Source organism: Anomaloglossus baeobatrachus, chromosome 4 (genome assembly GCF_048569485.1).
Source record: "Anomaloglossus baeobatrachus isolate aAnoBae1 chromosome 4, aAnoBae1.hap1, whole genome shotgun sequence".
NCBI classification, from domain to species: domain Eukaryota; kingdom Metazoa; phylum Chordata; class Amphibia; order Anura; family Aromobatidae; genus Anomaloglossus; species Anomaloglossus baeobatrachus.
Window position 1 is genome coordinate 699705013 of NC_134356.1, and position 14275 is coordinate 699719287.

Below are 14275 nucleotides of genomic sequence, written 5' to 3' on the forward strand. Positions count from 1 at the left end.
AGTCTCCTTCCTGGATCTGGAGATCTCCATTGAAGATGGCGGCGTTCTAACAAATCTTTATAGGAAGTCCACAGCCACCAATGCCATCCTGCACTTTTCAAGTTTCCATCCTCAACACGTCAGAACAGGTATACCTACTGGGCAGTTTTTGCGGGCGCGACGTAACTGCAGCAGGGACATTGACTTTGGCCTACAAGCCTCTAATCTCACCTCTAGGTTTGTGAACCGTGGCTACCCTATAAGGATAATATCCAAGGCGTATCAGAGGGCTAAAGGCGAAACACAGGAGACTCTCATTCGACCCAAACCGAAGTGCCAGGATAACCACGTCAGATTCATCACCACCTTTAATAATGAATGGCAGCAGGTGAGAAGTATTCTGCATAAACACTGGCCTATTTTGACCACAGATACGCAGACTTCCCCAGTGGTCTCTCCTCAACCCCTGTTTACTGCACGATGGGCTCCTAATTTAAGAGACCTTTTGACTCGTAGTCATTTTGTCAGACCCACGACTAAATTACAGTGTGGCGTCAGCCTTAGGGGCTCTTTCCCATGTGGGGACTGTAATATCTGCGGTTTCATGCAAGCTACCCATAACATCTTTTTAAATCCTCAGGATTCTACAAATCACCCTATTAGGTCTTACATCAAATGTAAGGCGGGATTTGCACATTACGACATTGCAAGCCGATGCTGCGATGTCGAGTGCGATAGTCCCCACCCCCATCGCAGGTGCGATATCTAGTGATAGCTGGTGTAGCGAAAATTATCGCTACGCCAGCTTCACATGCACTCACCTGCCCTGCGACCGTCGCTCTGGCCGGCGAGCCGCCTCCTTCCTAAGGGGGCGGGTCGTGCGGCGTCATAGCGACGTCACACGGCAGGCGACCAATAGCGGCAGAGGGGCGGAGATGAGCAGGATGTAAACATCCCGCCCACCTCCTTCCTTCCGTATAGCCGCCGGCAGCAGGTAAGAAGATGTTCCTTGCTCCTGCGGCTTCATACACAGCGATGTGTGCTGCCGCAGGAGCGAGGAACAACATCGTACCTGTCGTGGCACCGGCATTATGGAAATGTCAGAGAATACACCGATGATACGATAACGACGCTTTTGCGTTCGTTCATCGTATCATATAGGATTTACACATTACGATATCGAAAGTGACGCCGGATGTGCGTCACTTTCGATTTGACCCCACCGACATCGCATGTGCGATATCGTAGTGTGCAAAGCCACCCTCAGACTAAGAATGTGATATGCTGCATGATTTGTCAGTGTGATAAAGTTTATGTTGGCCAGACAACCCAAGAATTGAGAAAGAGGATCCAGAAACACTTCTCAACCATCAACTTGGCAGCTTCTGACATCCTAAAAGGTAAATCAATCACGCCTGTGGCAGCCCACTTCTTATCCTTCCATCATGGCAACCCACGTGGGACTCGTGTCTTTGGGCTACAGAAGTGCCACATCAATGCCAGGGGGGGTTCTGTACTAGATGGCTCCTCCTAAATGAATCTAGATGGATTTTTCAGTTACATTCAGTGGCTCCTTGGGGTCTTAATGAGGAACTGCTGTTCCCCGGCTTCCTTGGCTGATTATCCCTCTGTCCCCTTTACATGGGGTCTCTACATCCCGGTCATGATGTATTACCTCGCTTCTTTCCCTCTGTCATAGGTACATTTTTGTCCCCTGATGTCTCCCTTTCACATGTGGACGCTCTTATATACCTTCTACACCCAGTATGTGCACAGGAGTACCATCATATTTGGATATCGGGCCCTCATTTTTACAGCTATGGCTTATGTGCTTTTGGACTTCAGATGGACTCTCCACTTCATTCCTGCATTGTAACAGTGGTTCTCTGTCATTTAGTGGTGCCGGCATTTTGGTGCCTTCATCCAGAAAGTGCACTATATATTATTATCCCCTTCTTTCATATGAGTATTCTTTGACATCATCCACTGGCGACTTGTGGTTGCGATTACCCTTTGTGCAATATCATATATCCATGTATATCGTCTGTTCTTCTAATCATACTATTATGTATTGTTGGTGCAATATCATGTATTCACACATACTGTTTACGTTGGGTGTCCACCACCCCCAGTCGGGCATTGGGGCTACATACGTAGACATCCAGTGACGTCATGGACATGTGGGTGCCCCCCCATCGTTCTTACATATGAGCTCTGGATCTGTACGTATCGTAGGGGGTTACGCTATATGACCACGTGATTTCATTTTTGACGTTTTTGTTAGCTGCTATTTGGGCTTCTTTGACCGCTATATCTGTGCATACACGCAATTTCTGCATATATACCCTAGTCGTTGTGACCACCTCGCATGGCCCATTACTTGGTATGGGTTTTCCATCTTTATATGTATACTTTTATATACCCATATGCATGATGCTCTCTGGGTTCGGCTATTATAGAACTATTGACCGCGATGCTGTCAGGGCCAGGTGGACGGGCAGACCCAGGAGGTGGATCCACTGGGCCGAACTCCTAGATGGTAGTAAAGAGTCCGGTAGCTGGAGCACTATAAACAGCAGAACAGTCCGTGCACACGAGTATAGCGGAGAAGTCCCTGGGACCACGGAGTCACGGGTGGTAGTCCGGGTGACGCAGCTCTGGTTCGGAAGCCGAGATGATGTCAGGCGGGGTCCGGAACCTTTGGAGCGAGGTGATGAGTCACCGCAGGGATCCGGGATGGTGCGGACTGTCAGGATGGCAGATGGACAGCGTTCGGGGTTCGGGATACGGCAGGACTGGATGGCGAGGCAGGCACGGCTCTACGAGAGAGATAGGTAAGTACATGCACAGAAACACCAGGAGACCTGACTCCTAGCTTAGGAAACACGAAGATCAGGCCCCGCCCCCTTGGACAATAACCCCCTATATACCCTGTACCTGTTTAGCCTCATTTCCTGTTAATGGACGCTGGCCCTTTAAGAAAGGGTCAGTGACCGCGCGCGCGCCCTAATGCGCATGCGCGCCGCCCGGGTGCCAGAAGCCAGGGAAGGAGGCTGCGAGGAGGACGCAGGGGAGCCGGCCAGGGCCTGGGAAGCCGTCGGGCGCCGGGATCGGAGACCAGGGGACCTGGGAAGGACGGGCACCGGAGGCTGGAGAGCGGGGAGCGTGGCAGGTGAGCCGGGGAGCGGGGGTGAGGACCCGGGGAGCGTGACAGTACCCCCCCCCCCACGCCCCCCTCCCCGCAACCGGGACATGAAGGCACGGATCAGAGGAGTGCCCACGTTCTCCCTGGGCTCCCAGGACCTATCCTCAGGACCATACCCTTCCCAGTCCACCAGGAAGAACTGTCGACCTCGTATGGTCTTCATGGCCACGATATCCCTTACCGCATAGATGTCGTCATCGGCAATAGGTGGAGGAGCCGGACTGGCAGCAGCGGAGAAGGGACCAAGGACAACCGGCTTGAGCAGGGAGACGTGGAATGAGTTGGGTATCCTCATCGTGGCCGGGAGCTGTAGCTTGTAGGAGACCTCATTGATCTTGTTGAGGACTTTAAACGGCCCGATGTAGCGAGGGCCCAGCTTGTATGATGGTATCTTCAGGCGGACGTACTGGGAAGCAAGCCAGACGAGATCTCCAGGAGAGAAACACGGAGGGTCCAGACGTTTCTTGTCAGCGTGTCTTTTCATCCGCAGGGAAGCACGTCCAAGGGACGCTTTGACAGAGTCCCAAATGGTTGCAAAGTCACGGGCTACTGTATCTGCAGCAGGGACATCCGAAGAAGGAGATACAGGCAATGGGATGGAAGGCTGAAGTCCGTAAACGACATGGAAGGGAGAGCTGGAGGAGGACTCACTGACGTGGTGGTTGTGGGAGAATTCAGCCCAAGGAAGAAGAGCGGACCAGTCGTCGTGATGGGCGTTAACATAGTGACGTAGGAAAGTGGTCAAGATTTGATTGACCCTCTCTACCTGGCCATTAGACTGAGGATGGTATGCAGATGAAAAGTCCAGAGTCACTCCCAGATGTTTACAGAGAGCCCTCCAGAAGCGGGAGGTGAACTGAGTTCCTCTGTCGGATACGATGTGTAATGGGAAGCCATGCAAGCGGAAGATGTGTTGTATAAAGGCGTCCGCGAGTTCCTGAGCAGAGGGCAGTCCAGCCATAGGGACGAAATGGGCCATTTTAGAGAACCGGTCCACCACGACCCATATGACTGTGTGTCCGGAGGACAATGGCAAGTCCGTAATAAAGTCCATTGCTATGTGTTGCCACGGAACTGACGGTATCGGCAGAGGCAGAAGACGGCCATATGGGAGGTGTTTGGGCGTCTTGTTCCTGGCACAAGAGGAACAGGCGGATACAAAAGCAGCGACGTCCGTGAGAAGGGATGGCCACCAGTAATGACGTACAATCGCACCCCATGTCTTTTTCTGACCAGCATGACCGGCTGTTTTCGAGGCATGACCCCAGTGTAACACTTTTTCCCTGTCTACCTCGGAGACATAGGTCTTCCCAGGCGGTATCTGGGCCAGGGTGACAGGGGCCACCGGAATGATTTTGCTAGGACAGATGATGGGTTGGGTAGTCTCTTCCTCCTGCTCCATGGGCATGAAAGACCTGGACAAGGCATCAGCACGTACATTCTTGTCCGCGGGTCGGAAGTGGAGCTGGAAATCAAACCTGGCAAAGAATAGGGACCACCTGGCTTGCCGTGGGTTCAGTCGCTGAGCGGACCGCAGGTATTCCAAGTTCTTGTGGTCCGTGTAAATAATCACGGGGTACACTGCCCCTTCCAGGAGGTAGCGCCATTCCTCCAAAGCCAGTTTGACTGCCAAGAGCTCTCGGTCACCGATGGTGTAGTTGCGTTCAGGCGCTGAGAAGCCCTTGGAGAAGAATCCGCAAGTCACCATCTTCCCGGAGGAGGACTTTTGCATGAGCACTGCTCCGGCTCCTGAGGAGGAGGCATCCACCTCCAAGGTGAACTGGCGGTTTAACTCCGGACGGTGAAGTACAGGAGAGGAGGCAAATGCCCCCTTCAGAGAGCCAAACGCGGCGTCAGCCGCAGGTGACCAGTCCTTAGGATTAGCCTCCTTCTTAGTCAGGGCGGAGAGAGGAGCAGTCAAGGCAGAGAAGTGAGGGATGAACTGGCGGTAGTAGTTGGCGAATCCCAGGAAGCGTTGGATTGCCTTCAGTCCAGAAGGAGGAGGCCAGTTGAGAATGGCGGAGACCTTCTTGGGATCCATCTGCAGTCCGGTATCAGAGATGATGTACCCCAGGAAGGGGAGAGAAGACTGCTCAAAGACACACTTCTCATACTTTGCGTACAGACGATTCTCTCTCAGTCTTTGTAGAACCAGCTGTACGTTTTCTCTGTGGGTTTGGAGGTCCGGAGAGAAGACAAGGATGTCATCTAGATACACTACCACACAGACGTAAAGAAGGTCCCGGAAAACGTCGTTCACCAATTCTTGAAAGACGGCAGGAGCGTTACACAGGCCGAAGGGCATCACGCAGTATTCATAATGTCCATCGCGCGTATTGAACGCGGTTTTCCATTCGTCACCAGAGCGGATGCGTACCAGATTGTAAGCACCCCGAAGATCCACCTTGGTGAACACACGAGCTCCTCTAAGCCGGTCAAACAATTCGGGAATGAGCGGCAGTGGGTACTTGTTTTTTACGGTGATTTGATTCAAACCCCGGTAGTCTATGCATGGGCGTAAGTCGCCCTCTTTCTTCTTGACAAAGAAGAAGCCTGCTCCAGCAGGAGAGGAGGATCTCCGAATGAACCCCCTTGCCAGGCTCTCTGAGATGTAAGCAGACATGGCCCTTGTTTCGGCTGGAGATAAAGGATATATCCGTCCTCGTGGTGGTGTTGTTCCTGGGAGCAGGTCGATGGCACAATCGTATGGGCGATGTGGCGGCAGTACCTCGGATTCCTTTTTATCAAAAACATCTGCAAAGGACCAATAGGCCGAGGGCAGCCCCGGTAGGTTCTCTGGAACCGGAGGTCGTCGGATGGGTTGTATGGACTTTAGGCACCTCTCATGACACGAAGAGCCCCATCGGGTGATTTCGCCAGTGCCCCAACTGACTGATGGTTCGTGTGTCCGCAACCATGGAAGTCCCAGCAGGATCTGGTGGGACATGTGTGGGAGGACGTAGAAAGCGATGTTCTCGGTGTGAAGGGCACCGATACGCAGTTCGACCGGCCTGGTGATCCAGGAGATGGTGTCAGAGAGGGGTCTCCCATCCACCGAGGCAATCACTAGGGGCTTGTCGAGTGGAATAACAGGCACCCGGTACTTGTCCACCGTGGTCTGCTGGATGAAATTGCCTGCTGCCCCGGAATCGAGGTAGGCATCAGCCGTGAACCGCGTCTCTCCCGTTGTCACTTGCACTGTCCATGTAACCGGGTCAGAGAGAGTCCCAGCACCTAGGGTGGCCTCTCCTACCAACCCTAGGCTTTGGAGTTTCCCGGCCTCTCTGGACAGGAGCGTAGCAGGTGTGTGCCCTCACCGCAGTAAAAGCAGAGACCCTTGGCGAGCCGCTCTGCTCGACGTTGTTCAGACTGACGCACTCGGTCGATCTGCATGGGCTCGTGGACGGGAGCCCCAGCTGTCGATGACTGAAGTACGGAGGGTTTCTGCGGAGGAGGGGAATGCCGAACCGGACGTCTCTCACGGGACGCTTCCTTGGATCGCTCCTGAAAGCGAATGTCCACTCGAGTCGCTAGGGCAATCAGGGCATCTAGGGTGGTCGGTACGTCACGACCCGCCAGCTCGTCTTTAATTCGCCCTGAGAGTCCTTCCCAGAAAGCGGCGGTTAGGGCCTCGTTGTTCCACCCTAGTTCTGAGGCCAGGGTGCGAAACCGGATCGCGTATTGACCCACCGTCAGAGTCCCCTGACGTAAGCGGAGAAGAGACGAAGCAGACGCGGAGGCGCGTCCGGGCTCATCGAAGGTACCACGGAATGCCTGCAGGAAGTCCTGGATGTTCGTGGTCACAGGATCCCCCTTCTCCCACAAGGGGTTCATCCACGCCAGTGCCTCACCCTCTAGATGGGACATGATGAAGGCGACCTTGGCTTGGTCGGAGGCAAACAAATGCGGCAGCTGCGTGAAATGGAGGGAGCATTGGTTTAAGAATCCCCTGCAGGTCTTGGGGTCTCCGGCGTACCGGGGTGGTGAAGCCAACCGAAGTCTGGTGGTATCTGAAGAAGTCGCCACAGGAGCGGGAGCCGTGGCTTGACTAGTGGAAGCCCGGGATGTCGAAGTCGTAACTGCCGCTTGTAGCGTGTTCAGGCGGGCGTCCACAGAAGACATGAATTGCAGCATGCGGGTCTGAGTCTCACGCTGGCGTTGGAGTTCCTCCTGTACGGCTGCTAGTGCTGCAGCGGGATCCATGGCCTGATCTTACTGTCAGGGCCAGGTGGACGGGCAGACCCAGGAGGTGGATCCACTGGGCCGAACTCCTAGATGGTAGTAAAGAGTCCGGTAGCTGGAGCACTATAAACAGCAGAACAGTCCGTGCACACGAGTATAGCGGAGAAGTCCCTGGGACCACGGAGTCACGGGTGGTAGTCCGGGTGACGCAGCTCTGGTTCGGAAGCCGAGATGATGTCAGGCGGGGTCCGGAACCTTTGGAGCGAGGTGATGAGTCACCGCAGGGATCCGGGATGGTGCGGACTGTCAGGATGGCAGATGGACAGCGTTCGGGGTTCGGGATACGGCAGGACTGGATGGCGAGGCAGGCACGGCTCTACGAGAGAGATAGGTAAGTACATGCACAGAAACACCAGGAGACCTGACTCCTAGCTTAGGAAACACGAAGATCAGGCCCCGCCCCCTTGGACAATAACCCCCTATATACCCTGTACCTGTTTAGCCTCATTTCCTGTTAATGGACGCTGGCCCTTTAAGAAAGGGTCAGTGACCGCGCGCGCGCCCTAATGCGCATGCGCGCCGCCCGGGTGCCAGAAGCCAGGGAAGGAGGCTGCGAGGAGGACGCAGGGGAGCCGGCCAGGGCCTGGGAAGCCGTCGGGCGCCGGGATCGGAGACCAGGGGACCTGGGAAGGACGGGCACCGGAGGCTGGAGAGCGGGGAGCGTGGCAGGTGAGCCGGGGAGCGGGGGTGAGGACCCGGGGAGCGTGACAGATGCCTTGTTATGACGCCTTCATAGTATATGGATCTCCCCCAATTTCCTCTTTTCGATATACTGGATGCCACCATGCCAAATCAATTGCCGACTGTGGTATACTGTGCAACGAGCCAGTGTAAAATAGCTTCTGACTTTACATAAGGTATGGCATAGTCATCCAGAATATGGGACTTGTATACGAGCATCCTGCTCCATGTGCCCCTATACTTACCTCTACTTCTGCGACTGGCTTTATGCTATAGGTATGTGACGCCCTGGGCAAGCCAGGGGTCACAGGTAATGACATCACCACACCCTACACCCCGGATAGGTACACCTAAGCTAGACCTGAAATCCTTGTTGCCTTCCTCCAGGGGCTGATGTCCACACCAGGGGGTGGAGCCAGGCGGTTGGCTCCGCCCACGGAGGAGTTCACAGTCCTGGAGGCAGGAAAACACAGGCAGTTAGAGTTTGGAGGAGGAAGTGAGAGGAGGATAGAGTTTGGAGTTTGAAGAAGAAGGAGGAAAGTAGTAGAAAGAAGGAAAAAGTGACAGTTTGAAAGCCTGAAGTTGGTCCGGGCATGTGCCCCGGACTGAGACAGCAAGGTTAGCAGACGGCGGTGACCGTCTGCAGTGGAGACTGATCGGAGTTGCCGTGAGGACCGTGGATGGGTGGTGGCCCGGCGGTACCGGACCGGTACACAAGGAGAAGCCAGCACCATTGGCAGGGGCCTTTCAGATCCCGGCAAGGCTAGGAGTCGCCGTGAATTTGCCAAATCCGTCAGTGAAGGGGACCTCCGGGTCTCCAAACAACTAAGTCCCGATTGAAGGCAACAGTCCAACCGTATGAGAGAGACACCGCCACCGCCAAGGCACCAGTTTCTCAGGGCCAGCGCCTGCGGGCAAAGAGGGGCTCCTCCGGCCCATATCCAAGTCGGGGAGCGGGTTACCGGTGGGAACCCATCGCTACCAACATTGAACATAGGTGCAGGGAAAAGAGACAGTCACCGTTAACTACCGGGGAAAAAGCAACAGCAGACGTCCGTGGGAACCGTCCTTCCAGCTGTGTGTTTTACCGAGAACTGTGTCACCGTCTCAGGCTGAGTGAGTACCACCGTGCCGTGCAGCACAGCGCTGCCCCCGCGACCCTGCACCTCACCAGGCCCCGCACCCGGCCTGCCATCCACCCCTACCCCATCACCAGGCCCCGGGACAACCACCCCCCCTACCCACGGAGGGGAGAAATAACAACAAAGCTGCTCCCTGTCACCGCTCCCGGGATCCCCATACAGAGCAGCGGTGGTGTCCACACAATCACCACAACCGTGGGTGGCGTCACGGACAATAAACCCCCAAAACCAAACCCCCCTTTTCACTCACGGGCGAGGAGCGCCGCTCGAGTCCCCGGGATCCGGCCCATCGCTCGAGCCACCGAGCAGCAGCGGCCGTAGTGGCAGCCAGACCCGGACAGAGGGAGAGCGCGGCGTCCCCTCCTCCGCCCGTGACAGGTATCTCATTTTATGTCCAGATTGACACATGTTAAATATGCCTCCTTACATATGGGTGTTTTAGACATGCCGTTCGCTCTATATATCCATACTCTCTGTTTTGTACATTCAGGACATGAGATTAACTTATACATTACTACTGTAATCTTTCCATTTTGTGATAAGCCTTCTATAGCAACGTGCATACGGCTTCGCACGACCTGCATTTTGCATATACGTCCTGCGTGTGATTTGCTCTTTACAGCCTTTTGGCCATCCTGTCTCACCGTCCGGTCTGCTCCATGCAGGCGCAGTGTGATACTTCACTACGATTCTTTGATCACTGCGTCTTGCTGCACTGCGCATGCGCAAAATGGCGCTGCGCTACACAGACCACGCCGGTTGCCTTGCCCCACAGGTGGGTGAGTTTTTTACATTTGCAATTATGTATATATACCCTTTTTGCGATGCACTTGGGTACTTGCCCTGATGAAGCCGCAGCGGCGGCGACACGCGGCGGACACCCACTTTGAGCGGCACTCCTGACCTTGCTTGCCCCATACTCCATTTGTATGACTGATGACCCCGGGTCTCCCACTGGTGACTGTTTGTGATTGTATCTTGTGTCGTGTACAGGGCCCTGGTTTTCTAGCCTGATGCCCCCTTATAAAGGTGTATTAACGCTACTCTAGTCTGGCTGACCCGTTGGGGCATTGGGCGTTGCCTGGACCTATCTCTACTACGAGTACTTGTGTTCCAGCATTGGATGCAAACGCCCCTACAAAGGCTTGCGTCAGTATTCATCTCTAGGGTATAGCTGCCGTCATCTATCTTTTATTACACTCGTGTATGCTTCTGAACCAATCGTTTCTTTCGGTTTCCTGACCTGCATATTGACCACCTTCTGTAGAGATATAGGTACCCTGTATACACTCGCGCACACTGGCTTCAGCTATTGCTGTTTTTTCGGTTGCCGGACCTGCATATTGACCACCTTCTGTAGAGATATAGGTACCCTGTATACACTCGCGCACACTGGCTTCAGCTATCGCTGTTTTTTCGGTTGCCGGACCTGCATATTGACCACCTTCTGTAGAGATATAGGTACCCTGTATACACTCGCGCACACTGGCTTCAGCTATTGCTGTTTTTTCGGTTGCCGGACCTGCATATTGACCACCTTCTGTAGAGATATAGGTACCCTGTATACACTCGCGTGACTCGCCCACCCCAGGGCTAGGGGACACCCGGTGCCGGGCCGGACTAGTCCGGTGGTAGTCAGTGGTGGCTGGGCCCGGCTCCGTGGCCCTGGTGGGTGTCAGTTGAATATGTGGCTGATGAGTTGAAGTTAATGTTCGTGACGCCACCTGTGGTATGCGGCTATTAAGCCGCCGCTGCTATGGGAGAACTCCGGGGTGATGTTATGGCAGCTATGATGTTACTGCTCCCCACAGGTGGAGCGATGCCCCGGGATACAGTTGGTGCCCGTGAAAGTCTATGGTGTTGTGTGGCTAACACGGTGCAGGGCCGACAGGCGAGGAAAGAACCAGGCACAAACAACAGTCTCTTTACCTTCTCCTCTTTTACTCTGGGAACAGTCCAGTCCTGGGAGACCGTTACAGGTGGTGATGGGGATCCGGTCGGCCTGGAAGTACTTGGGATGATCTTTCTGGCCAGCTGAGTATGAGGCCTACTCCTGTACTTTGCTTTGTGATGATAGGACCCTGCTTCTCTGAATCCAGCAATGGCCCTCTTTGCTGCTGGGACCGATGGCACGTCCCTTCTTTCTGTAGGTGGCTGCGCAGACCCTCTCTCTGGTGCTTCTCCGCTGGAGTCCACACCGGGCCCTGATGCTGCAGCTGTACCTTGGATGTTTCTGGGCCAGGGGCTTGCAGCTCTCCTGCCCTTCGGACTCGGCTACCAGGGGCGGATTTTATACCCTGGTAACCACAGACTCCGATGTCTGAGTCTCTCTGCTGCCTCTCAGCTATTCCTGCTTCTCTGGGCCAAGCTGCTCCAGCTCTAGGCCCCAGATTCACAGGACAGCTCACTCTGTGTCTGTTCACTTCCACTACTCCCTACAGACTGGCTGCACTTCCTCCCTCTGGTCAGGTAGAGGAAGGCTCCCTGGAATTCCAGGTTCAGAGCTCCCCCTGCTGGCCGGAGGGAGAACTGTGTTGGGTGTTAAACCTGCTGGCCAATGGATCTCCCAATTACCTCCAGGCTCAGCATTAACCCTTTGGGAGGGCAATGCTGCTGTGGCGACCAGGTCCTAGGGCGCCACACTCCCCCTTAGTTAAATTCAGTACTCCCGGACTGTGGAAACAAAACATAACATGTCATACATTTCATCCCAATATGGGAGGCACATTATTTTTAACGTTACAACTTCAGACAGTACTATAAGAGTCCAGTGTGGCTCCCTGCCGGGTGTCCATTACACTGCTCCATGGGGGACCCGCCGCGATCAAACCCCCAACGTAGGCTCTGGGCGTGCGTCAGAGCATTGATGACCCCACTCTATGCACGCCGGACGGGTTTTTCTTCAGGGGTGTTGAGCACACTGGTGCTAACTATAAACAATTTAGGTGTTGGCCACCCATAGTCCAGTGGCCCAATTGTCCATTTTCGCAATCACAAACAAAAAAAAAACATTTTGTACACGACATTACAGACTTTTCACATAACTATTTACATTCTAATAAATACTCTTTCTTTATATAGTTGATTCCCTATACCTTAGAGGGGGTTGTCCCCGAGTGCTGCGTTGAGACCTGCGTAGCTCTGGTGTTTGTCCCTGACTACTTAGTGTGTCTCCTATCTCAGCACTACCGGTAGGCCTAACCCCAATAGGTATGCATGATGATTGCCTATGTGGTCTAGGAGTCGCCAAGGGTATGACAGGTTCACCACTGACAGGGGGTTGATCCTCCTGTTCCACTGCTGGCGTGTCACCGCGTGTCGGGGCGGACGGTTCTTTGGGTGGATCCGGAACCTGTTCTGTTTCTGGCTCGACCAACTGTGGGAACGTCAGGACCGGTACCACTACGGCACCATTTATGCGGGTCCAAGTCTTGGGGAATTTGCCGAGGATCGTTTGTATCATCTCTTCCCCTTCTTCTCGAACTTCCTCCACTTCCCTTTGAACTTTGCACCGCTCAGGGCACGTCTTCAGGCGGTCTCTGGATATTGCTTGACAAGTCTTGCCTTCGTCCTTGCTTATGAGGCACACCTTACTGTTGTCAAAGTTGGAGGGGATAATGGTGTAGGGCTCGTTCTCCCACTGATCATCCAATTTATGCGTCCTCCGCTTCTTCTTGAGGACTTGTTCTCCAGGTGCTAAGGGAGTTGCTGGGGCCGTTTGATTGTACTGCTGCTCTTGTCTTGTTCTGGCTTGAGACAGGCTCCTCTCTACGCATTCCTGGACCTTACGGTACTGCTGCTGCCGTTCTGTATCCCAATCCTCTATTTCTTGAACCGCCTCAGGCGACACAGTCCCCATCTCAAAGTCTACAGGCAACCTGCCAGGTCTGGCTCGCATCAGGTAAGCGGGGCTGCAGTTGGTCGAATTTACTGGGATATGGTTGTACAGGTCGACCAGATCTGGCAGCTTCTCTGGCCATTGGTTCCTTTCTTCCAGAGGTAGAGTCTTCAGCATATCAATAACCACATGGTTCATTTTCTCGCACAGTCCATTGGTTTGGGGGTGGTACGGTGTTGTTCTGATTTTCTTACAACCGTACATGTTACAAAACTCTTGGAACACCTCCGCCTCGAACGCAGGGCCTTGATCGGTCAGTACCCTTTCCGGATAACCGTGAGGCCGGCAAAAGGATGCCTGGAACGCTTTAGCTGCTGTTCTGGCTGTCTGGTCCTTCACAGGCACTACTACCAGGAAACGAGAGTAATGGTCCACAATTGTGAGGGCGTACACATAGCCTGACCGGCTTGGTGTTAACTTCACGTGGTCCAGGGCCACCAACTCCAGGGGCTGCTTCGTAACAATTGGCTGTAGGGGAGACCTTTGGCTGGCATCATCCTTCCGCCTCAGGTTACACGGGCCACAGTCTCGGCACCACTTCTCGATCACCTTTCTCATGTGCACCCAATAGAACCGATCACGGAGTAGGGCCTCCAACTTCTTCCACCCAAAGTGGCCTGCGTTATCATGATAAGCTGCTAGGACCATTGGAGCATCCCTCTGCGGAACCACGATCTGCCAGACAAGTTCATTTGTTCGCCAGTTGACGTGTCTCTTGCAGAGCTTGCCTTGGTAGGTGAACAGTCGTCCCCTCTCTTTCCACAACTGCTGGGCTTCTTCTGGAGCATCTGGACCAAGATGAGTCTCAGCTTGTGCTAGCTTTTCTTTGACCAATCGCACCGCCGGGTCACCGTTCTGTGTCTCTTCCCAATTATGGTGGAGTAATGGGTTAACCGGGACCTCGTGTTGGCTCGAGCGCTTCACTCCCACAGCATGCTCACACTGGGAAACGCCCTGATGATGGAAAGCCGGTAACTCTATCTCTTCGAGTTCATCCAGGTCTTCTCCAGATTCGGGTAAGTGAGGCATTCTGGACAGCGCATCAGCATTGTTATTCTTCTTGCCAGCCCGGTACTTGATGGTAAAGTCAAAGTTAGACAGCCGGGCCATCCATCGCTGTTCCAACGC